The 24955-nt window shown below is 38.2% G+C and overlaps 1 long non-coding RNA gene across 3 annotated transcripts in view; it reads left to right on the top strand.

The window, feature by feature from the left end:
• Nucleotides 1–24955, top strand: part of LOC111654059 (uncharacterized) — a 90480-nt gene that overhangs the window by 1207 nt on the left and 64318 nt on the right. The window lies entirely within an intron of this gene.

The following is a 24955-nucleotide window of genomic DNA, read 5'->3' as shown; positions in this document are numbered from 1 at the left end:
CATGGAAAATTCAGCCTGGCTCTGTCTCTTGCGCACACACTTGGGAGTCACTCACATCCACATTTGTTTGCATACTCTTCATGTTCAGCTGTACTTTAAAGAAACATTTCTACTCAAAGCTCTTGGTTTATGTGACAGCTTGCTTTATTATTTTTATATCATAATCATATCTAAACTGCTGAGCTGCTGTTCTGTGCTTTAGCTGCTCCTCAACTCATATGCACTCATTGCCAGCCTTTTGAGGGTCATCTGCTTTTTATCAGCACTTCATAACTTTCTATAAGAAGAGGTTCTTAGCTATACTCCATGAATTCTGCCCATGCCACGAATTCCAGTGATTTTTAATGTCTGCTAATTATCCGCTCTAGAGCTGACAAGTCTTAACCTGCTGCTGCATGGCAGGTGCATTGCTGGTTTTAGATTTATACATCTCAATTCACTGGATAGTAAATTTCCTGTAATGGAATAATGTTTTACTGAGAAGTGGTCACAAAGCAGCTTCTGCTGCTTGTTAACACAGACTGAGTAGATTTTGTGTAGTAGTTGGCAACCTGCTCTGTTTTTAATCTGGTTATGGAGGTTTCATTTATGGTCGTCTCTACTGTGCGGAGTTTTATATATGTTTGCTGTGAGTGACAGTGTCAGAAACTAGATGTCAAATATCAGCTCTACATACTACATGTATTCACCTAATAAATTCATTCCATTGCCACCTTGGTGACTTGACCCTGGCTTTATGTGTGTGTGTGTGTGTGTGTGTGTGTGTGTGTGTGTGTGAGTTAAAAACAATTCTGTTATCAAACAAGGCAAAGCTTGGAGAATTAAAGCTGTTGTGTGAGTGGAGGATTTTCAGCTCCTGTTTAATATTTTAATATTGTGTCTGGTTACATTTGCCATTTGAAAGCATTTTTTAATCACATTAGGACACACTGGACACACAAAAATCGGATTTTACTCACACTGCTATTCGGAAATTTGAAACCTCTTTTGGCAACAAGCAGGCTTCCATTGTGACAGGCACAAAATGCACCTAGCTGTTATAAATGCGTATCAACATCAACATTTTTAATTAGATACAAATAACATGATTATAATAAATGTAGGATCTTCAGTGTCTAAAACTGTCATAATAATTAAATGTTTTGAGATGAGATGATTGACAGCAGCCATTGCTTTGACATAGAGGTCAGCACACTAAATGGTCCACTGCCCTTCTTGATATCCATAAAGAACCATGGCTAATTTTTCAAAGAGCAATTTTCAAATGAATTGCACATTCTCACTGTCACGTTCACTGAGACTCTGCAAAAGAAAAAAAAGAAAAAAAGAAAAAATCACAGCTTCCAGCCTTCAGTATACAGATATAGATGTGTCACTCATACGATGACTTCTTACATTTGTTTTGGTTTTAGCAGCTTCCATGAACCTCTTGTTAAATCCGCTCTGGAACCTGAAAAATGAGAGTGTTTACTCAGTATTCTTTCAACACAGCAGTATTTGAACCACAAGGTCAATCCGGATTTCAATTTAGCCTCACACAGTGTAGTTCATTAATACTGTTACCAAGTCGCACAAACCCAATCCAGTGAGTGTAGGCATTTCACTGCATTTCTTATTCATAATATATGATACATTTCTAATTCTAAGTCAGTTTATTACCCAAAGTTGTCAAGCAGTGGTGTTCATTAAGAGTTTTAGATGTTCTAGGTTACTTAGGGTAATATTCTAGGTTTCTGGTATCCTAGATAAAGACAGCTACTACTCACTTATTTACATACACCCTCATTTTAGTTACTTGTGGTTTTATGGGGCCAAAACCATCAAATAGGTTGTACCAGTGAAACGAGGAGAGATTAATCTTTCAATGTTCCAGCCCTCTCTGGGTTTTCTGCAGAATAACCTATGTTATATTTTAGCAATGGGGGCACAGACAGATCCCAAATAAATATTTTACACCTATAAATAATTCTATTTGTTTCTTCTGCCTGTGAGGAGCTGGTGCTACCTGCTTTGCAAGCTCTGCAGGCCTCTGTCACACATCCTGAATAATACGTGCGACACCTCAGACTGCATCTCCAGTTTAGAGTGCAAAGTCAACAATGAGAAAACAGGCAGCTTATTCTGCAGTAAAACAATGGAATATATATTACCCTGAGGGCTTTCTTTATTTTGCTTCAGTTTCCATAATGTTCCCATTATTGTAGTTCATCACTACGAATAGTACCTTAAATGTGAAGAAAGTCACCTCCATAATGCTATATAAACATGGAAATCATATTTTCCATGCTGTTCTTGAATTAATCAGGTATGATAGTTCTTTATAGAGGAATGCAGGACAAGGTTTACCATTAGGGCTTTATTTGATATTCTGTTCAGCAGTTATACTTTTGTTGTTTCCTGTAGTATGTTTAAGCTTTTTATGTGGGCAGTGTTTTTGGCGTGCCTCAGGGAGCTGCTATGGTCCCGCTCTCCCTCTGTGGTTGATGATACTAATGAGGCAGTTTGTGAAGATTAAGACCATTATTCACTCATGTTGTGGTGCACAGAGTGTGTTCCAATTACTGTATCTTACCTCCAGCTAGAACAGAGTTAAATGCTGTACTTACCTTTCTCTTAGGAGTGCCGGAAAAGAAGAAAAAAAAATGTCCAATTTATTTGTGTGGTCAAGTTGAGTGTAGGAAATGGTGAAGTGAAAAAAGGATTGACTAATAACAAAACTCAGCAGGAATTTTTTGGTACCATCTCATTAAGCAAAATGTTTATTGTATAAAACAACCGTATTATTAGTTTTTAAGTGACTTATAACACGGATGTATCCAGGGTTTAAAGGGGTTTATCCAGTATTTTGAATTCCTGTTGCACGTAAATATTTTTCTGCACTTTATACATATAATGTCATTCTATTCATTTTAGATTATCTTACTTTGGTATGTGATTTACTTTTCAAATGAATCATACAGATTGTGTCATTAAAATATGCTATATTTTATTTTAAAATCTTAATCACAGCCCCTGTGCCCCATTGTAAACTGTTAAACAGCTAACCCACTAACTGCAGCTGGTGACCGCAATCCTTGTTCTGCTCTGCAGCTTTAGTGTTAGTGTTTAGAATCACTGTTGATTGACCATGGTGATAAGATGAACATGTGATAATTGCACTCAAAACTATAGTTAAATTAATCTCCCTGCTACAGTTCAGGTGCTAAAGGCGGGTTCTACACCCAGAACACCACATAGACTGGCCAGTTGATAAAAGAACTGCCGGCCCTTTTCGCCACTTTTTTCTTTTTGAACTTCTGGCACTTGAACTCTCTTCCATTTTACATTTCCTCTTTACTTTCTCTTCAATTTTTCGTCTTCACTTTTTGTCCTTCAAGATTTCCTTATAACTGCTCACCAGTCTTATTTTACCTCTTCTACACTGGTTTTCCTGCAACATTCTCTCTTCATTAAGATTTGGATCTTTACTTGAAAAAAGCCGTGGTTTGTAACTCAACACCAAACTGAATGAACCCAAGTTTTGTTTTATATACTTTTGTACTTGAGCAAAGCCTCGCTTTGATAGTATTTTGGATGTTTTGTAGTCTGGCCAACAAAATTACTTTCAAGACTATTTGAGTCTGGTTAAAGAAATGAACTAAGGAAAGCGAAAGAAGTTGAGAGGAGAGGACATGTGAGAAAGGGGGCAGAGACGGTAAATTTATCTAAGGGATAGTGCCAATTTAAGGATTACCAGGAGAAGAAGCAGTGTACCTTTCCGTCACTGCAAGACCATGTGGAGTTTTGAATGGGATCAGTTGGGATGGCAGACGAGACTGGTTGCAATGTTAAGGAGAGGGAACAGAAGGAACGCTTACCGGCAGTGGTGTGATGGCGGCATATACTCCATAACATAATTGCACTGTCAAGAAGGAGATATGGCCGAAGAACAGCCAAATAGGAGAAAGTCAGAAGAACGAAAACTAAAAAAGAAGTGCTATGATCTGGCAAGGGCAAAGAACTGCATTAACATTGTTGAGGCTTTCCAACAGAGTTGAAAGGCATGAAGATGGATGCGGAGGTTGCTCTGTTTCTGTTTTGACAGGTTTTCACGGAGCCAATAGGTCAGTACTTTTTTTTTTTTATCCTGTTTGCCAATGTTTGTGATTGCTAACCCCCACTGATTACTTAGCAAGCAGGTACCAGTGTCACATTTGTGTGTATGGTGATGTTAAATTACTTGCTTGGGGTTTGGCTTATTTTCTGGTTTGACAAGATATACTGTTAGTTATATTAGCAGAAGAGTTGTGAGTATCACAATCTGTAGCTGGTTTGCTCGCAACTGGAAACTGCCTCGTCTTCTCAGCATGTTAGCTCTGTATCGTGGTATTTGTCTGTACGATGTGCAAAGGGTTTTATAGCCACAAACACGTTAAAACACAAGTTTGCTATTACAGCGGGATTATTTGGATTAAGGGTTCAAATATGCGTTGTGTTCAAATATCAACAGTCAATCTCCAGAAACGCTTACTCTTCCTCTAAAAAATCTACTCCATCAAGCCTGGAGCAAGATCGCCAGATCAGCTGAGGAACTCCGCTATCTTACTATCATTGCTGGGCAACCGCTGTATCCTGGGTAGCATCACGTCGCTGTAAGAGTAAGTGATGAAGTTGGGTCTAGCTGAAAAGGGCTCAACTCCAAGACGACATTTCGAAAGTATGCAGAAAACTTTCCTTCTCCTGTCTGTGATAAGAGTTGGTGTTGAATTATCAATTTTCCCTTTTTTAACTTTGATCAGTTCATTTTGTCATTCAGAGATCAACTTCATCAATTTGATTCTGACCTCTCTGTCATGTGTTCATTATTATCATTATGAATGCCTCACTTATTTAGTTGTTTATATACATTTAGCTATAGATAAATCCTCATTTATCACAAAGTTGTGGTCTTTTGTACTCCTGCAAAGCAGAGACAGAGACCTGTATCAAGAGTTTACTACCTCTGAGTATAGGACTGATTCATTTGGTTTGTCTTTCTTACTTCAATCAAAGATGGTGACCCAATTTTCCACAAGTGCAAATTTGAATTCAAGTGTAGTAGTCACTAAATAAGAAACATTAACAGAAGGGCACATGAAAGCAGGTCTGTTAAATTGAGTTGAAGAAGTGAATAAATTATGAGATTTACTGAGCCACAGGCAGGTTATTCTGAGGTCTGGAAGTCCTGATGGCAAAGGCACCATCACCTCTCATCTCTAATCTACAGTTTGAAACAATCACTAGAAACCTGCCCAAGACCGTCAGGCTGTAATTTGTCTCAACTGGAGTCAAAAGATCTGTGATGTACTGTAAGGAGTTTAAACCCTGACAACTTCAAAACTGATCGGAAAATCATTTCTGAAAATTGTGCTTTCATCAATTCCAGCTTTCCTTTAGTTATGATGATTCCAAAGTAAGAAATAATCCAATTGAGATCCCTCATATTTTGAAACTCACGGCTGAAAATCATACCGGGTATTCCAGTGAGATTTTTTTAAGACTCAGACCAAAGTTCTGAGAAGTCTTACTGCACAGACATCGTCAGGCACTTCTGTTTTAATCATAAATCTTGAATCTTAACACTGTGTTCTACTAAACTGGTTCAAAAAATAGGACACACTTCAGTTGTATTCTGCTATGTTTTAAGAAAAAAAAAAAAAACTAAATGAAAGGAATTTTCACATAGTTTCCTTAAAGCCATTTTGTGGATGGAATATCAGTTGTGTTTCACTTCTACATTGTTAATGATACAACATCTGTGTGTATTGAGGCTTGTTACATTATGTAATTCCATGTCTCACTGAAAGAAAACTACTCCTGCGACAGTGTTTTGTTGTAAGTAAGACATGTTATTGTAAACATCACAGAAATGTGATGTTTTTAGTTTAGCTTTGATTTCAGTTCGACCTCAGTCCTCATGTGCATTTCTCGGCCTATGGGGCATCCAAAAGATGAAAGAGAATATAGCTTTGTAATGTGTCTGAAGTGGATTACAAAATATACTGGTAAGTGGTCTCTTCTGAATGAAGGTCAATATGTAACAGAGCAGATGATATCATGCTTATCATTCCCCTAATCAAACACCTTTCTGTAGATATGAGGAGGGATCTGAGTGATGTCATTCTCAGTATTGCTTCAAAAAAGGATCACTCATTTACAGATAGCACTGTTGATAGCACCAACCTCCTCCAAATAGCGAGTTAAGCTTTCAAGCTGCAACATCCAACTGTCAAGCACTGTATCTTCGACCTTTCTCTTTCATTCTGCTCTAATTGAAGTTCAGAAAGTCTGCATCTCTGCAAATAACAGCAGGGTTGCACGAAAACAGGAATGGCACACTAGCATATGCTCCTCCAAGAATAACTTCCAATGTCTAGGTAATTACAATGGCTGTTCTACAACCTTCAGAACTAAACATATATATTTAACTTAGTCGATGCCGTCATTTCAGCAGGCAATGATAAGCTGTACTGAAATAGGTGTCCACACATACACATACAGATGGTAAATACCCCTTGTCATCACTTGCAGATCTGTCTAATACAGTGGGTGGTGGAGCATAACATCATCATTTTAATTTCACTGGCCACTAATCCCAAAAACTGTGAGCTACCGGTAATGTATGACAGCAAAATGTCACATGGCATAAAAAATGAAACGGCTTTATCTTTTCCCCTCTCACTGGTTGATGGATGTCTTTATTTTGGTTGGGTGTACAGAGGCTAAACCGAGTAGACCATTATCACAATTCCATACCGAATTTATAAACCCCCTTCACATTGTATCGCATAGAAATATACTTAATTGCAAGATTGCACAAATTTAATTTACAGGTGCTTAAGCTGTGATCTATTTTTTTACATGCACAAGCTATTTCAATAATATGATATAGCTACACAGGAAAACATTTAATTTAGAGACATGTCCACTGGCATTTTAAGATAAATCACATTGTCATATAAGCATGGTTGTGTTTTTACTGTTTTTGTGAATACATTGTTGATAAGAAAGCTGGGCTGCCTGCTGTAAAGACCTGTAGAAAGGACAGGACATGTCTCATGCAGGGGCGATAAGGTGGCTATTTGCAGTACAATCTTATAGAGTAGACAGATGGCTATATATATTATAATATTTATTTTAATGAAACATTTCTTTTAAAAAGTAGCATGTGTGATTTGTACTTTATTCTCAAGGTCACTGATCAAAGTTGGATATTTGAGACACATTCAGATGAGCTGGTAATTTATGATTTGTATATTGTATGTCACCCCCTTAGTACAGAACATGTACTTCTATATTTTTTCATTTCCATTTTCAGTGTAATGTCACAGTATATAAGTTGTTTGACTGGAAGAAAACAACTCAACTGAAGGACTCGGATATTAAATTATTCTTTAATTTGCCTGTGACTGACAAACACAAAATATAAAACACAAAAAAGCAGTTCAGATGTAAATTAAATGTAGTGAATAACGTTTTGTGTGGACAAAGTCAACATGTATTTAAAGAGACATTTATTTAAAATCCTAATGCACTCTCATTTTCCTTTCCACAGTTCCTTTGGTTGTGTAACAGGAAGTGTAGTTACATAGTACATTGACAGCTGAGGGTCACAGAGAATTGTATAAACTCTGACAAGTGTCTCAGGAAGTAAGCAGTGAACCTGGAGAGGAAATTAAAAATTAAGTGGGTCCTATATGCCGTGCCAAAACTCCAACATCATAAAGTGCCGCTCTGATATTCAATGTGATTATAGCGCAGAGTGGAAATCTGAATGTTAATCACCTAGATCTCTTGATATAAATCATGTCTCAGAAGTAGTATTGGGCTAATCACACATGCATTTGCTGTTCCTAAATGAATGTTCCTGGTTGACAGCAGGTTATTGTGTGCTGGTGTGTGTTTGGATACTCAAGGAACTGTCCTAGGTGCTGAAATCTTGTGTTGAACCTCCTGTCATGGTTGCATTAGTTTTCATGAAAGTATACAAATTAACAACACATAACATCGTAATGGTTAAGTCTGAATAGAAATGCACAAGTAAAGCCTTTTGGTAAAACATTTTAATTATTGAGTTTAAATTGAAAAAAAAAACTGAAACTGTTTTTTTAGTATATTGTAATACTTCTGTAACCTGTAAAATGTCTTGAAAGGTAATTCTCAAATAGCTTTACTGTTATTATTCAATGCAGAAATAACTCAATGCTGCTGTATATTCTGTTGTGACAGATGGGGAGATAAAGACTGTCACATAAATCCAAACTGTATCTGAAATCATTTGTAAATTAATAGCTTAATTTATCACAGAAAATTAATCTGCATCTATTTTTCATAAGAAATAATTTTTCATTCAAAAATGCCAAAGATTCACTGGTTCAAGCTTCTTAAATGTGACAGCTTTTTATATCACAGTAAGCTTAATATCTTATTGGACTTTTTAACTATTTGCTAACATTTTATCACATTAATTGAGGAAATAATAAGCAAATTAATCAATAATAAAAATAATCGTAAGTTGCACTTAAAGCCGAGACTATTTGCCTTAGTTATTTGACCTTAAATATTTGATGTTGCTATGGCAATATTTAACAATGCGAGGGCTAGTTGTTGTCATTAGATCTCACAAACATGACGTGTTATGCGTCTTGTCAGTCACACACTGAAAAGAAAGTCTGTGAACATAAAGAAATTAATGCCAATAAGAAGACATTATTGAAACTTAAACCTAGGAAACATATTACCTTGCTGTGTTTGTAGCAGAGTCTTAATTTATCACATACACTTTATTCTCCTACCCAAGGATAAAACGAAAGCTGCTGTACTGGATTGATATTGCAGGTATACATTTGAAAATATTTAATGTGTGAACTGCCTTACTAATAACATGAAGCTAAACTGACTTCACAGACTTCACATTATAGAGAGTACTGATATCAATTTATATAATTCTATATGCTGTAATACTTGAATATTTTACTGACCCTGTTTCACAAGGATTTGGATGATCAAAGGTCTACTATACAGCGGAGTGCCTTTTATGTTCTTGGTATTGAACGAATATGTCCATAGAAAGCAAAGTATCGAACTAGCGAGAGTTACATGCTTTTCTGTCCTAATATTCATGCTCCTTTTTTTAGCTCTATTTTATTCTCTGCCAACTGCAGAGGCAAATATGTGGCTCTTTAGCTGCTAAATGCTCCACTGTGCTCACTAACTTTATCTGTCTGAAGGGAGCTGGCACTACCTTTCACATTATACATATTCAGTTCATTCATTGCTAAAATAAAAATGCTGATTAGAAAGTTTTGCAATCTTCACAGTGTGAGGTATCAGCATATAGTATTGTTTTGGTATCTGACTAAAGCTCAGGTAATGTTTAGGCACTAGGAAACATTTTAACACTACCCAGCCCAGTCTACAGCAAGTTCAAGATAGGGTTGCAAGAGGTGGAAACTTTTTTGAATTCAGGGACAAGTTAGTAAAGTACGGACTCTCTTGCTTTTATTAGCACACAACAAAGAACAAAATATAAAGGTAGTTATTTAAGAAAATGAAAGTTTGCTGTCGGGTAAACCCAAAAGACAAATCTAAATTGCTTTGATGAGATGTTTCAAAAAGGTTTCATAAGATGATATGATGTTTGGTGCTATCGAAGCACAATCGTTATTACAGACATGAAATACTGTATAGTCTGTCCACTATAACACATTATTGCAGAGCTATATTTTGACAGTAACATCATTCAGTAATGGCTTTACCAGTGTTACAATGTTAGAGTGTCTCTATTCAGTAGCGGTTCTCCCTGATCCTATTGATTCCTATGTGAAGACTGTCCACATGAACGTTTTTGTCTCTCTTTGCCCGAGCCTGTATTGTAACTGATTACAATGGCGTTACCTTCTGCTTGGCTGAATGCTGTGATTAGAAGACTCATTATATTGTCATGCTCTGATGCTCTTTTGCTCCCCATCTGGTAGCGCATACAAAAACTTACTGATAGAAAGACACACAACTTCACAGGCCTTGTTGGCACTTCAACTTGAGAGAAAAGCGATAGGGAATCAAAATTAAGAGGAACACCCCCACAAACATAAAAGCCTTTCACTATACGCATCTTGAAAAACTGTTCAAGGGCATGATCCTCCAATCGCAGCGTACACACCAACCAAACAAAACAAAATTTAAGAAACTAGAAAATTATAGGCAGCACGCCCTTATAAGGGCTGTTATGTTTGTGAATTGCTGACTGTGACGAGGGCTGCGCTCTCCATTTCACCCCGCGGATCATTTGCTGTCTCTTCAAAACTCTTACAGTAGCTGTTGTTCACACCCACCTCCACTCCCACTCCGTTCTTTTCCCCTCTCAGTCTCTCACTTGCTCTTCGTTTCCGGCTGTGTGAAGCTCATCACATGTTTTTAGGATGCTTTTCTGGCAAGCACAAATCCAATTTCTGGTGACTAATCTGCATTTTTTTTTTTTTTTTTTTTCCAGCCTCCTCTCACTAAGCACTTCTCACCATTTGCTGGACAGAGATGGAAATAGCGCAGGCAGAGGGCACAGCTGCAAATGTTTAACCTTGCTTGCAGGTCCAATTGTTATGCTCAGACTTTTATTAGCTGTATTTGCAAAGGAAGATAAGTCTTGAATATATGCAATATGAGCCCACTGTAGTTGCTTGGTTTGATTTGCATAGCTTTACATTTTGCCTGTGGGGAAAGAAATATAGCCATCCTTTTATTAATGGATATTTTCAATGAACCGCGAATTTCATTGTTAATGTGAAAGCATTTTATCAGTGTAGTGAACACTTAAACGGCAAAAATATGTATTCACACCCTTCATAAGTTCACATTCATGGTGACTTCTACCTGACCCCATGACAGTAACATGGCAAAAAAGGACAAATATTTATCAATGACATTGCAGCTCTTTTGTACTGGCACTAACCAGCACTGTATTGGCAGCTGAATCACTGTTCTTCATGGTGCTGGTGCCTTGATAACATATGCACAGTGAGAGAAATCCAATTGTTGAGAATCATGTCAGCTGAGCTGGCGGCCACAGCTTTTGCTCATGATTTATTACTAAAGCGCTGCCACATTTGCCAATAGGAAAACACTTTCAGTAGAGTTATGGGGATATACAGAGATGGATGAGAGTAAAAATTGAATAACATTTCTCCTGCGTTTACCTCACATTCTCTCCAGCCTTCTTCTATTTGTGGCCAGGAAGAGAAAACTGGTTACATTTGATTGAGTCTGAGTGTGTGTGTGTGTGTGGAATTTATTTGCAGAATGTATTTTCATTGTTATGTTTTAGCGTTCTTTGCTTATTTTCTTGTGTCGGAAGATGCCCTGGTGTGTTGCTGGCTATTGCTTCCAGACCAGTGGCGATATCAGAGCAGGAGCTTCCGCCAGCTCTGTGGTCGAGATACTGGAGTATCACTTCCTTTGCCACTCTGAAAGGAAATGCGGTTCCTCTGTTGTCCAGAGTGACTCTTGTTATTCCTTGTGTTTTATCGCCGACCCAAAAGTCTGCTTGTTACATCCGTCAGGCCCTGTATCATCCTACCCGTTGTGTGGCTGGCGTGTGAGACTGTGTGTGATGTTGGCTTATTTGTTGAGCAGTATCTATCTTCGCTAAAGATAACCAGGGTTCCAATCCTGAAACCCCTGATTAAGATATGGACCCCACCCTTCGTCCGCAAAAGATATAAAAACAACAATTCAGTGGGGTTGAAACATTTATATATTTTCCTTACTTGTAATCACAAATATTACAATATAATTCAGACACCTCTAACCCCGAAACCATTTCTTAACCTTGACGTTAGTTGAACGCCTCGTCTGTCTGCCTCACTCCATCAGTGGCTGATGTCTCTCCTCCTGTGCGTCATCCAGACACTGTAGTTGAATGTAATTAGCAGTAGCTAACTAGCCTGTTTGATACACCTTACCTTCAGAGTTTCTGAATTAGACTGTGTCAAATATCTACAGATAAACTGCAATGTTAGCTAGTGTCTAACTTTTGTCTCAAGATACAGTTTATCTATCTAATTTTAGCTAGCTGAGAGCGCACCCTTTTGTTTCCAGTGTTGGCTTGGTGTTTCATTACCTATATAAAAAGTCATATTATCTAATTTTAGCAAACCCTGGTGCTCATTCGTGAGCAGTGAGACAATGGGTGATAAGATAGAGATACATTTTGACATCAATATAGAGTTTTTTTATTTCATTTTGAGAATCTTTTTGTGGCTGTGGTGGTTTAGTTAGTCTTTAACTTTTTGACATTAGCTTGAAGACAACTGGGGTGTCTAGTATAAAATAGAAACCCCCTTTTCTTCACTCAGGAGTTTTACCTGGTTTGGTAATTGAACAATATAATGTATTGAAGGCTAAATAATTTTATTAGCAGTGCTGGAGAGTAATTAAGAACATTTACTCAAAGTACTGTACTGAAGTAGTACTTAAATAGTACTTAAGTACTATTTTGAGGTACTTGTACTTTACCTGAGTATTTCCATTTTATGCTACTTTATGCCTCTACTCCACTACATTTCAGAGGGAAATATTTTACTTTCTACTCCACTAAATTTATTTAACAGCTTTAGTGAAACAGGCAAGGTACTGTAAGGACTTTAATACTTAATTTCAATGAAGCACACGCCTGCGCTGTAGTGGGTGTAGAGGAAAAAGGGGGAAAAAAAGTGTACGGCTGTTTTGTGCTGCAGGGTTTATGTAGGAAATAAATATTTTGTCTGTGAACAATTTGTTGATATGTTCAGTAGCAATGTGTTTGTGACTTGTCAAATATGTAAATGAACAACATTTCCTCATTACCTTAATAGAGACAATAATCTGGTCGCAATAATGTGTCGTACAGATCGTTATCTAGTTTAGTTGTATAGAAACTTAATTTTTAGGGATGTTTTGTTTTAGCTATAGATTGACCTCTTTTAAAGGGGACAAAACCAAGTCTTTCTCATTTGAAGTAATAGATTTTCTGGCTAATTTTGTTAAACTGTGCCAGTATATGGACAAAAACTTCTTGTGGATTCTGTTGCTCTCATCGGAAAAGCATATAACGATGAACTGCTCCCCAGCTTGTATTGAATTCTAAGCTCAATGGTGTATGTCATCTGCAGTGTCTTTCAGAAATTCATTTTGTTAACCACAAATTGATTCTTTGTTGCTATGGTAACAATTTTCTTATCTTTGCTCTTCAGTGGTTTGATTTGATATCATAGTTCTCAGTAGAAATAAAGAAAATGAATGTGTGTAACTTCAATCACCTGTTCAGAGTATTTCAACGTAAGCAAAAACTATTGTGTGAGTTCTCAGTTTTCTAACAATAGAGCTGTCAGCTGTTGATGTGGTGATATTGGTGCGACGTGTTTATTCCAGAGAAGTTATTCAATTTTCCATATGGATTGCCTTTACACTGTAAAGTGGCCTGCTAACTCTCCACTATACAAAGCAGCAGCACTCCTATGGAAATGTGACATTTGCTTTGTTTCCCGCCTTCTAATGAGCCAGTTAACATTCAGTTGTTCACCCTAATTGACTCTTACGCTAACCGGATGGAGGCACAAGACTCCAAATAATTACTCTCTTTATGAGCCAATGTGTAATGAATTTAAGTGGCATATTTACCAGTTGGCTGACTCTGGGTAGAAGTGATGGAATAAAAAGATGTCTTTGACAAATTAAAGGCAAAACCAACATAAAGTGTCTCAGTAAGGTGTTGGGTCACCACGTGCTGCCAGAACAGCTTCAGTGCTCCTTGGTATTGATTCTACAAGTGTTTGAATTATGCTGGATGGAGGACCACCATTTTGACAAAAGATATTCCCTCATTTGGTGTTTTGATGATGGTGGTGGAGAGCACTGTCTTACATGTTGGTCCAAAATCTCCTATAGATGTTCAGTTGGGTTGAGTTCTAGTAACTGTGAAGGCCACAGCATACGAAACATACAGTGACCTATGGATGGAGGCATTTTCATTCTGGAAGAGACCACTCCCATCCAGACTGAAATATTTCATCATAGGATAAAGGTGATCACTCAGAACAACTTTGTATTGATTTGCACTGACCCTTCTCTCTAAGGGGACAAGTGGAGAAACCATGCCAGCAGAATGCTTCTCACAGTATGACGGAGCCACTGGATCACCGCACTGTAGGGGTCAAGTATTCAGGCCTGTACGGTGTGTGCCACTCATGCACTTGATCACTTGTCAAGAATATGGTGAGGGATGACTCATCTTCACTTCCACATCTCTGTAGACTAGTAGCTGTGGTTTTTGCACCACTGAACTCTCAAATGCACATTCATCTTTGTAATTAGGGGTTTATGCACTGCAGCCCATGTAACTATTGACAGACTGTTCTTGCTCAAACAGTTGATCATGTCCTGCATTGACATTCTCAGTCACCTGAGGAAGAGTTTCTCTTTTTTTTTTCTTCACATATTGCACTAATGCACGTGCATCACGTTCATGAAATGTGCTGGCAACCACCAGTTTTGGCCATATTTACTGACGTCTTTCTCATAGATGTAAATGCAGGTGTCACTTTAGTTACTGTCTCTATCAAACTCCAGCCAGTTGAGCTTCTTTATGACTGAAGCTCCTGCATCGGTGCCCCAACAATGAACCCTCTTTCAAAGTCACTTAGATCTTTTCCTCTAGTCATCTCGACACAGAATGAGAATCAACAGAGCTTAATTGGAATATTAATTGATTAATTGTACTTTAATTGCATTTATTGTGTTTCTCCACTCATATATTCCAATGTTTTCCTTGAATTTGTCACCCATCTGTATGTAACAATGTATTTGTAGACTCTTTTGACATTTTGAAGGCAATGACAGCTGTTGGAGTTCTAGAGTGCTATTAATATTCAGACTTTCCTTGACACCGTAATAAAAATATAATTCTTCAATCGCCCGCGGTATAAGTAATGAGGGTAATCTGATGTCATGCCATCACAAGTTCATTGTTGAAGCATTCTCAAGGCTGAGTTGGTCAGGTAGAAAGAGAGAGAGAAAAAAACACATCACAGAAAATGTGAAGTACCCAACAACTACACATTGTTGTGAAGAATTGAGTCTAAATGGACATTGAGATAAAATTCCCCCTGAATTATTTTCATAGTATTGGCTTTTTTCTCAGCCATATTTGCCATTTTAAAGCACTCATCAATGCAGGATGACAGTTGGCATAAAAAGGCTGAGGAGAGCTCAACTTCTCATCTTTGACATCATGTGTGCAGCAACCTTGCAGGTACTTCAACATGGCAGAGGGAGAACTGAACGAGCCGAGGAAGGAGCAAACTGTTTTCATTGATAAACAAAGGGAAATGTTGCTGAAACATTGTTGAAAAAACAAAAAAACAAACAAACAAACAAAAAAAAAAACTCAAATGTACTGTTTAATAATTTCATCAATACATATAATGTGTTTGTGTAACTGGAGTGCATCAAGCTATTAGAGTCAAATTATGTTTGAAATAATGTAAAAATCTGTCTGATAATTTGACAGCTTTATCAGAACAATTCCTGACAGATTTACAGTACCACTCAGTGACTGTTGCCATTATTCAACGACTCAACCCCCTGAGGAAATACGATTCGGAAGAATAGAGACTGTTTTCCATGGAGGACTTTATCAAATCATTTTATTACAGAAAGAAATTGGATTTCACAAACCCAAGCTGATTGTGAAAACCAAATGAAAACGTCCATGTCCATTCACTTAGATAGGGGATATTCATAATTATGCTCTCAGCAAACAGGATATAACAGCAAAGTTTGCAGCAAAACTAGCTGCTGCTAATTACTGAGTTTCTATATTTTGAGACATGGAGTTACTTTTCACCTGTAAATAAGACTGTGAATAAATACAATCACGTGTCTGTGGCTGCAGTGGACTGTATCACATCTTCCTCATTTCATAGTAAGAAGTTAAGATACTTCTCTTCTCTTGGGCTACATTTACAGCTTTACCTTGGCTCTCAACACATAGCATGTGATTCCCTGACGTAAATAGGGTACCTCCAGGGAGATTCATTCCCATCCAACTACTAAGCCTCAGGTAACTAAAAGGAAGACTAGGCAAGTCAAGATTTGACACATGCTACTGCAAATGCAGCTTGTTAGCAAGTCGGTAATTAATAACTTGGAGCCACAGCTTGAAAGGATTTGTCAGTCTTATTTAGCATTTAGGGCAGGAATGTCAACATGAATATAACTTTCTGTCAGTGGTGGCATTGTTTGTATCACATTAGATACGTGAAATGATTTATGCTCATTAGTGTTTTATACTTAATGACTATTAAATGTACCCCATGTCTTTTTTTTCTATTGCAGATCTGTTGTACTTGAAGGTTCATTTTTGAATAATAGTTGTGATTTTTAAAATAAATAGTAACTGGAAATCTTTTTTTGTGAAAAACCAATTTCTGACCAGTATTTTGATTCCAATTCACGTAGACTCCAGGTTTGTTTTGGTTATCTACATTTATTCAACACCAAGAATCACACATTTCGTTTCAATATTAAAATAATCATCGAGAGAAAGATGATTGTCGTTCGGGTACTCCAGGTTTTATTCAGTCAGTATAGGAAAAGTCAATTTGTAAGGAAGATGTATTTGGGTTGATGGTGTCTTTGACTTCACTCAGTAATCGTGGCATTCAAAAGTGGCATTATATTTACGGATAAATGCTCTATAGTTGTAAGGAGTAGTACAGTGCAGTTCAGTGTAAGAATGACAACCTGATGGTAGGTCACAGTTCTGAAAAAAGTTTTGATATTACTCAAGGCTAAATGTTGAACTCTCCACATTTAGACAGTGAACACAATCTGAGCTGAAGGCAGATGCAGGGTTATCATGCAACAGTCAATGAGTTAACAGTTTGTCACCTTTGACAGCAACCATCTCCTCTGTTGAAGTGTCCTTGAGCATGACATAGATTGTCTATCAGGCTCAGGGACTCTGTTGTGTTTCTGTGGCTATTGAAAAGATGAATTCTCCTTTCAGGGGTCCATAAAGTGTCAGAAAAAAACACCCATCTAAAAGAAAAGTAGAAAGCTGTCAGCAAAATTCTCGCTGTGCAGTAGAACAGCATGATCATGAAGGCAAAAATAATGTATGCTCAGTAACGTCCTTGTGTTTATAAGGCAAAAGAGAACTTCATCTGCATTATTTAAGACCTGTGTTGGACCTAACTGCTGAGATGGATGAACCAAAGGACAAAATGTGGATTGATCTCCCAGAACTTGTCACCTAATTTTCTTTCTTATTTAAAACCACTTTACTAGTTACATCTTTTCTCAAAGGTTAAAAAGTAACATCACAGAGAGTGAAACCTAGTATAGTGACTTTGACCTACAAATAATAAACTTTCTAAAGTAAAATATAAAATGCCCTTAAGTAGACATAATTAAAACATTACAGCTTACTTCTTACTCCTCACCCTCTGGCCAGCCCACAAAGGTGAGGCAGGCATCAGAACGGGTCTGATGAACTTCTCAAATATCTGGGCTGTGGCATCTGAGGACGGCCCTGTGCACTTGGCATTGCTGAGGGGGTCAGATTTTGGATGAGCTCCTCAAAGCATATAAGAGCATCCTATAAAGGCTCAGCAGAATGTTGAACACCAAGGTGCTGCTTATTCCCTGCCTGCAACAGCATGGTGGAGACGGACAACAGACAGCAGATTATTATCTGCTCTGAAGCCTCCGCATACAAATGACTCCATCAGTCCTTCATCAGGACGACTTTCCCCCTGAATGTGTAGTATCATCACTTAAAGGTTAATGCTGCTGAGTTTAGGAGTTCACATACACAACTACCAAGAACCCCCTAGGGAAAATTATGTTTTAAAATAGATTGTCCCATTGAAATCACCAACGTAAGATCCAAAAACATGATCCCACATGAACTGATCTGAATAATGCAGTATTTACTTGGTACCAAACTTGGAATGGTGCTTATATTCCCAAGTGGGGTTCTGTTTACTGCTGAAAGCAAACCAAATCACGTAATGTCTTACATTTAACTCATGCAGCCAGAATGGATTGTAGCACTGATAGAATTGACCTCCTACACAAGTTTCTGGCTCCCCTCGCTTCTGCTTTAATGCTGGTGGCATGAAACTGACGGACTAAGGGCAAAGACTGCAACCGTTCAAGCAGGTCTTTGAGGCTGTACTCGACACAGCTAAGTGCTAACATCAACAAGCAAGCTAACATGCCGATATTAATGCTGATATTCATCATGTGTATGATATTCATCAGGTATAATGTTTACAAAGTACACCTGAGGCTGATGGGAATGTCATTAGCTTTCCAGGTAGGTAGTCATAAACTAAAGTATTGGACAAATTAAGTTTTGTGGTGCTAAATTAAGAGTCTGAGGATCGCCAACATAATTAGAATTCATCCTCAGGGAAATCTGAATTTGTAAATCAAATTTCATGGCAATCCATTCAATAGTTATAGAGGCATTTCACTCACAAGGGTGAACTTTATGGTAGTGCAAGTCAGGGCATAGCAGCATACATCAGCCGAATGTCTGTACAAAATCTCATGACCACAGTAGTTGAAATATTTCTGGATCAAAGTGGTGGGCTGACTGACTGACATTTCTATCCCTGAATACATCCACAACAAGTGTCTAGGTCTAAATGTCTAAGTATCAAGGTAACATGTCAGCAGAATAAGAATAAATACTGTAATAATAATACCAAAGTCATGAGGTTCTGGGTTTGAGGAGCTCTATCAGCCTTAAACGATAAATCTCACTGATAAATGCCTGCGCACCACAAAGGTCACCCAGATGCAAAGTCATGTGTGGACAAAAAAGCAGCAAGGTTAGCAGCTGGTTTTCATGTTACAGCTTACACTGCAAATAAGGGGACTTGGAGTGAGTTGCTCTGCAAACTCATCAACTCCTTATGCTCTTAATGCTGCCGTTTCCTTTGGTTCCTTATTAATCAACTCAGGTAAACGCAGGACATAAATCTTACAGACTTACTTTAACTGTATTTCAGGCACATACTGTAGGTCCATATTAGTATGAGAATGAAATAAAATACATGGCAATAACAGAAATAAAATCATCACAATTTACTAGTCCACAATGAATATAACACATTTGTTCCAATGTTTCCATAAACAAGAGTAGCAGCTTGTGTCTCTAAGTGCAGGCTCGGTTATAATTACATTTTATGAGGCATTTAATCAACACATAAATTTATACATAAAAATCCTCAACACAGCATGAAAGGTGAGAACATTAATTGTCACAAACATATGACTTGCACTTGTCCATCTTGCAAGCTTGAGCAAGATTTTGAATGCATCATTATATACCACCTGAAGCTTTTTCCATTTTTGCTGCACTATAGCTGCACCACAAATGGTCTGTGTAGAGTGGAGTCTACAGTTGCTTTTAATGAGGGCTGTTTTCCCATCATGTGTACACATATGAAATTTGCGTGCCAACATGGTGCATACAGTTTGCAACAGTGGCACCACCCATCGTCCTCATCACATGGATCATTCCTGATGATGTGACCTAGATATCTTTGTTCACTTCATTTAGCACTTGGTCTGCCACAAAAATTTTGGTTTTGACCAACATGATAACAGTCTTTTTACAGTTAAATTTAATGTCATGCCTCACATCATAACTTGAGCATGCACTTAGCAGTTGTGGTGAGCCAGCACTGTGGAGACAGGACAACTGAATCATCGGTGTACAGATGGTTAATGAAACTATCCAACACCAAACAGCCAGTCTTACTCGCTTTAAACTTTTCAGGCAGACCAACAGGTTGAAGAGAACAGGTGACAGTATTCCACCTCGTCGGACCCCATTGGTCGCTAGGAGCGGTGCAAATATACTCTTACCCCATCTAACTTGCATGGTTTGATGCAACAAAAGTGTAAGAGGGTATGGGTCCCCTCGCTCTTGTAGTTTGACAAATAATTTGCCACAAGTAACTCGGTCAAACACTTTGGATGCATCCAGACAACACATAAATATTGTTGTTAGCCTTTCAAGCCTTCTAACTTATTTCAGTGTGTATACACAAATGTGTGCCGTCTTTATTTTTAAATCCAAATTCTCAGTGGTTCTTATGTATTCTTGAAGTCTATTCAAGAACAATTTAGACAGCATTCTAGCCAAGGCAATTGGTCTGTAATTTTCTATGCTAGATATTTTACCGGTTTTATCTTTGACAACTGGCACTAAAAAGACAGACAACATAGAGTCAGGTAGTAAGCCATGCATCAACAATCCAGAAAATCTGATAGCAAGTAGCACAACAAGTCGATGGCTAACATTATTCTAGTAAAGCTTTTTGGCCACGAAACTCATTTCTCTTAATAAAGCATAATAAAGCAAAGTGATACAGCCTATTTGAATCTAACCCTTGCAACTTCCTTCGTTGACACTCTGGGCCATTCCTATCTTCTCCTGAGAAAACCCAGTTTTTAAAAGCTTCTTTGGCCTCTGCATGGAGTTGATACACACTCATTCCATCCTGGCCGGAAATGATGTTGATTAGCTCTAATTGGCTGAATGATTTACTGCCATCATTTATTTATTTATTTATTTTCCCCCTTTTATTAAGTCGTAACAAAACAAGTGAAGACAAGTGTAACAAAAGTGACAGAATACTGCTATTATTTAAACAATTCACAATTTAATCATACATTATACATAGATCACTATTGTGGTTTTGGTTCTTACAGTAAATATGGCCACACATAAAAGCATCTAGTCAGTATATCAGTATTACCTAGGGTTTTATCAGTCAAAGATTTGTAATGCCAGAAGTCATCTTCTGTAAGCCTTGACCAATCTAATTTCCCACTTTGTTCATGGATATCATTTCTTGCCAGCTCAGGTAGACTCACAACATTTATAATTATAGAAGCAGGTATGTGGTCTGTTGTGGTCAGGTCATACAAGATCTCAATTTTCTCTCTGCAATCATGAGCGTCAGCTGTACGTATGCAGTGATCCAGAGAGGATGTCTTACATACAGTATATCATTCATGCTGTTGGTATATACAACAAAGGGAGGAGTTGAAAATGTGAGCATCTGGGGTCGGAGATGTGGTTTTTGGGGCACGTGAAGGCTTGGAAGCTTCCTGACATGGCGAGATATTTTTCCAGCCAAGCAGACATACTGATCCAGAGAACCACAGCAGAAAGGTCAGCGCCTTGTGAAGTAATCATGGAGTCATTGGTATTTATCAACAACTCTTTCAAATCTCCAGATATATTATGGCCGTTTAGTGCTATGGAGCAGTAAAAATCCCACTTATTGCTCCTGTAAGGCAGACTGATAGCGAAAGTTGAAATCTGGTGGCATTCAGCGGGGAACCGAGGGTAACCATCAGAGGGAGCCGAGCTTCCTCCCTTACCTAATTACTCAGTGGACCTGTCCATGCCTCCATGTCAGCACTGACCTCACACTGATCCAATTTGACCCTTGGCCCACACAAGGCGGTCTCTGGTGTCACTGCCAGTCAAGAGGTGGTCAATGAATCCCACCTTAATAGTCATCAGTTCAGACCATCTCCAAGGAACCATGAATAATCCCCATCATTCATCTCACAGACAGGCCATATAACAACAGCACAGGGATCCTAACTGCTTATTTTGCTATAAAGCTCTTGTGGGCCATACTCACTGCAGTGAGTGCTTTATAGTGATGAATAAAGACATATTTATTCTTCTTCTTCCTAACATTTATCTCATTTAGGTAATGTCTGAGGCCAAGTGTAAGAATAAGGTTATGGGTGGAACTAATGAATATTGACTATTGATCTGTAAGATGTCACAAAATGGTGAAAAATGCCAATCACAATTTGAGCCTGAGGTGGCGTCTTCACTTACCTTTCATGGTCTCACAAACACTCCAAAAACCTCCAAAACCCACCTCAAAACCCTAAGATATTCAGTTCACAATGGTATAAAACTCATAGGCAGGAAATCTTTACATTAATTATTGAATTATTGAATTATTTATTCACTTTTGGTCAATCTAATTTATCATTAGACTAAGTATTTTAAATACTGGATACTTTATTTCTGTGTCTATGTTTTGTGTTATGTATTTTTTCACTATATTTAAAACAAAACAAATACTATGTACCTAGTTTGTAAGGTGTTGTGTTTTGTGCCTCTTTACCTTCAGCATACAATGGACTTTGGGGATTGTGCATTGGGAATAATGTTAAAATCCCAAACTCGTTGGAAGTCTCTGCAGTATGTACACACACACAACACATCATACATCAAAATGATCAGAAATATGAGGCAATTTTGTTTTTGAGCCAAAAAACTGTGAGGCATCATGTGCATAATCAGAAGCACAATGCTGAAGGATATTTTAAACAGCATTTCAGTTAAATAGCAGACTTTCTGATTAATGGATTAAACTATACACTGCCCTCTGAATTGGGGCTTTGATTGCCGGCTGGATTTGATGACTACAAAAGAGAATATATTTTAACCTCTATGTGCCCTGCTCTCTGTCTGTGAGCCTTTATTGCTACAGTACCTGCCAAGGGCTTTCCAATGAAAGGTGCAATTTCTGCCTTTGCAGTCACTTAAGAATACTTTACATGGGTTTAATGAATAATCAAGGAAAGCAAAGTGCTCCTTGGAGCCACCTCACACATTTAAAATTCAACATTATTCTGTATGTATAATGAAAGTTGTATGAGGGTCCGATGGTATCACTGGCCACACCATCATTTGTCTGCTTTCATGTGTGACAAACCTAAATTTAGATATATGTACTTTTCCACACAGTATGACTTCTGTGTCTTTGTCATCGCACTGGAGCATGCTAGAGATGAATGGTTCTATTTCAGACAGTGTTGTGTGTAGGATCTGTGTATAGGTTGAGTCATCACAGCTGAGTGTGGACAGGCTGATGGAACATTCGCTCAGACATGCGTGCTAATCTAAATGTCGCATAAGGTGGTTTTTAAATAAAATCAGGGCTGCTGTTATTTTATTTGGAGGACTTGATGAATTTAAGTGTGGATTGTCATGTTAATTCCCTGTAGATTTACAGTGTGTCATCAATATAAACTGCTAGCAGAGCACTGATACTGTTACATTAGCTTCTGTAGGTAATGGAAGGCAGCTGAGTGTCAAAGGAGCTATTTGGACATTTTTCTATTGCTACATAGCCAACGTTGGCATTAACAGCTGTTAAGAAGAAACGTTGTGAGTTGATCATCAGAAAGTTAATTCCTTCACTTGCCAAGAGCTGTCTCCAGTGGTGGAAAGCAGTGCAAATTTTAACTTTTGTTTTGCTTCTATTTCTATCACTTCTTGAAGACATGAATTTCCCCCAGGGGATAAATAAAGTACCTACCTACCTACCTACCTGTCTATCTATCTATCTTTTTTTCTTTTTTTTCTACTGAAGTTAGCATGCTAACCAGCTATCCCTGGCCCAGTCTTGTCACTTTGTGATAGTGAGAAACTGGTCCAGCCCTCTCAGAAGTAGTGCTATTATGTATTGTAAACACAATGGCTGATGGCTTAATGGCTGAAGCTCTTAGCAAGAGTGGTCTGTAAACTGCTGTTAACGCTATCGTTTGCTTTGTAGCAATAGCAAAACTTTCAAATGGCTCCTTTTTTAAAGTTTTCTCAGTGCTCAGTATTACCAAATAACCCAGTCATTGTTTATTAGTCAATTTAAAATGTTAAAAAGGACAAAAACTGTGTATTACTGTGTTAGAGACCAAATGTATTATGTGTTTCAGAAACAGGACATTCACTAAAACCTTTATTTCTCAGCCTCCAAAGCAGTTATAAACATGCAATAAAAACCACACCAGGTTCTTTGGATGTGTTGTTGTGAGAGTGACGAATGCTCATGTTCAAGTACTATGATTGCAAAGAGAAAAAAGTACAGCAAAAGCAAGAAATTTCTTTATTGATCAAAAGTTGAACCTTGTCAGAGGTAAAAGGTAAAAGGGATAAATTGCGTGGAGGAGGTAGGAAGACGAGCGATGAGCTGGAGCTAAAATTGACAGAAGACGTACGACGGTTGCCCAGAAAGACGGCAGGCACTTCACAGAGACTGTGATTGCAAATTTGGTCACATTTATTACACGGATGATTGAGAAAACGTTACAAGATACGAATCTCATAGCTATGGTTGAAACTGCTGTGTGGATTGATATGGTTGGCCCAACTACAGTGGATACTGAAAACTACAGGCTGTGAGAAGAGTCACTTGTGAAAACGGACGGGACAAAACTGAAGCCTTATCTGGTGTTCAAAGGGGGTATCCGGGAACTCAAACAATGCAAAACATCTGTGGAGTGGTGGTAGCCCCCTACAAAAATGGCCGGATGAATGAGGATCTGAATCGCTGCCACAAAAGCGGAGCTCAAGTGGGGCTACAACATAACCATGGCTGTCATACCAGGAGGTTGGACACAACACATCCAGGCTCGTGACATCGTATGGCATCAGCCATTCAAAGCCAGTCTGCAGGAATCCTATGACAACTGGATGGCAGGGGATGTGGACACGGAATACACCGCTGGAGGGAACATGAGAGCCCCAGCTCTTGTGTGTGTGTGTGTGTGTGTGTGTGTGTGTGTGTAAAATAATTTTCGCAATACTGGTATTGTCCTTCAAGCTATGTGGTTTGACAGTGGCAGCTGATGGCAAGATGGGGAGAGCTGGCTGAAGTTGGAGAGGGGGAGGAGGAGGAGAATGATGATGAAGAGGAACATGATGAGGAGGGAAAGTTAAACAACGAACTGGTCGTTGAGGATGATGATGATGAGGAAGATGGTGGTGAAGAGTAAGAGGAAGACTCTTGGCCTTTGTCATTCATCTTACAGTATTCCGGTAGTCATCATTCATTTTCATTTGTTT

Source organism: Seriola lalandi, unplaced genomic scaffold (assembly GCF_002814215.2).
Source record: "Seriola lalandi dorsalis isolate HSWRI2012SDOR001 ecotype SW California unplaced genomic scaffold, Sedor1 jcf7180002054257, whole genome shotgun sequence".
Taxonomy (NCBI): domain Eukaryota; kingdom Metazoa; phylum Chordata; class Actinopteri; order Carangiformes; family Carangidae; genus Seriola; species Seriola lalandi.
The sequence above is the reverse complement of the archived record's forward strand: the minus strand, read 5'-3'. Positions and strand labels throughout refer to the sequence as shown.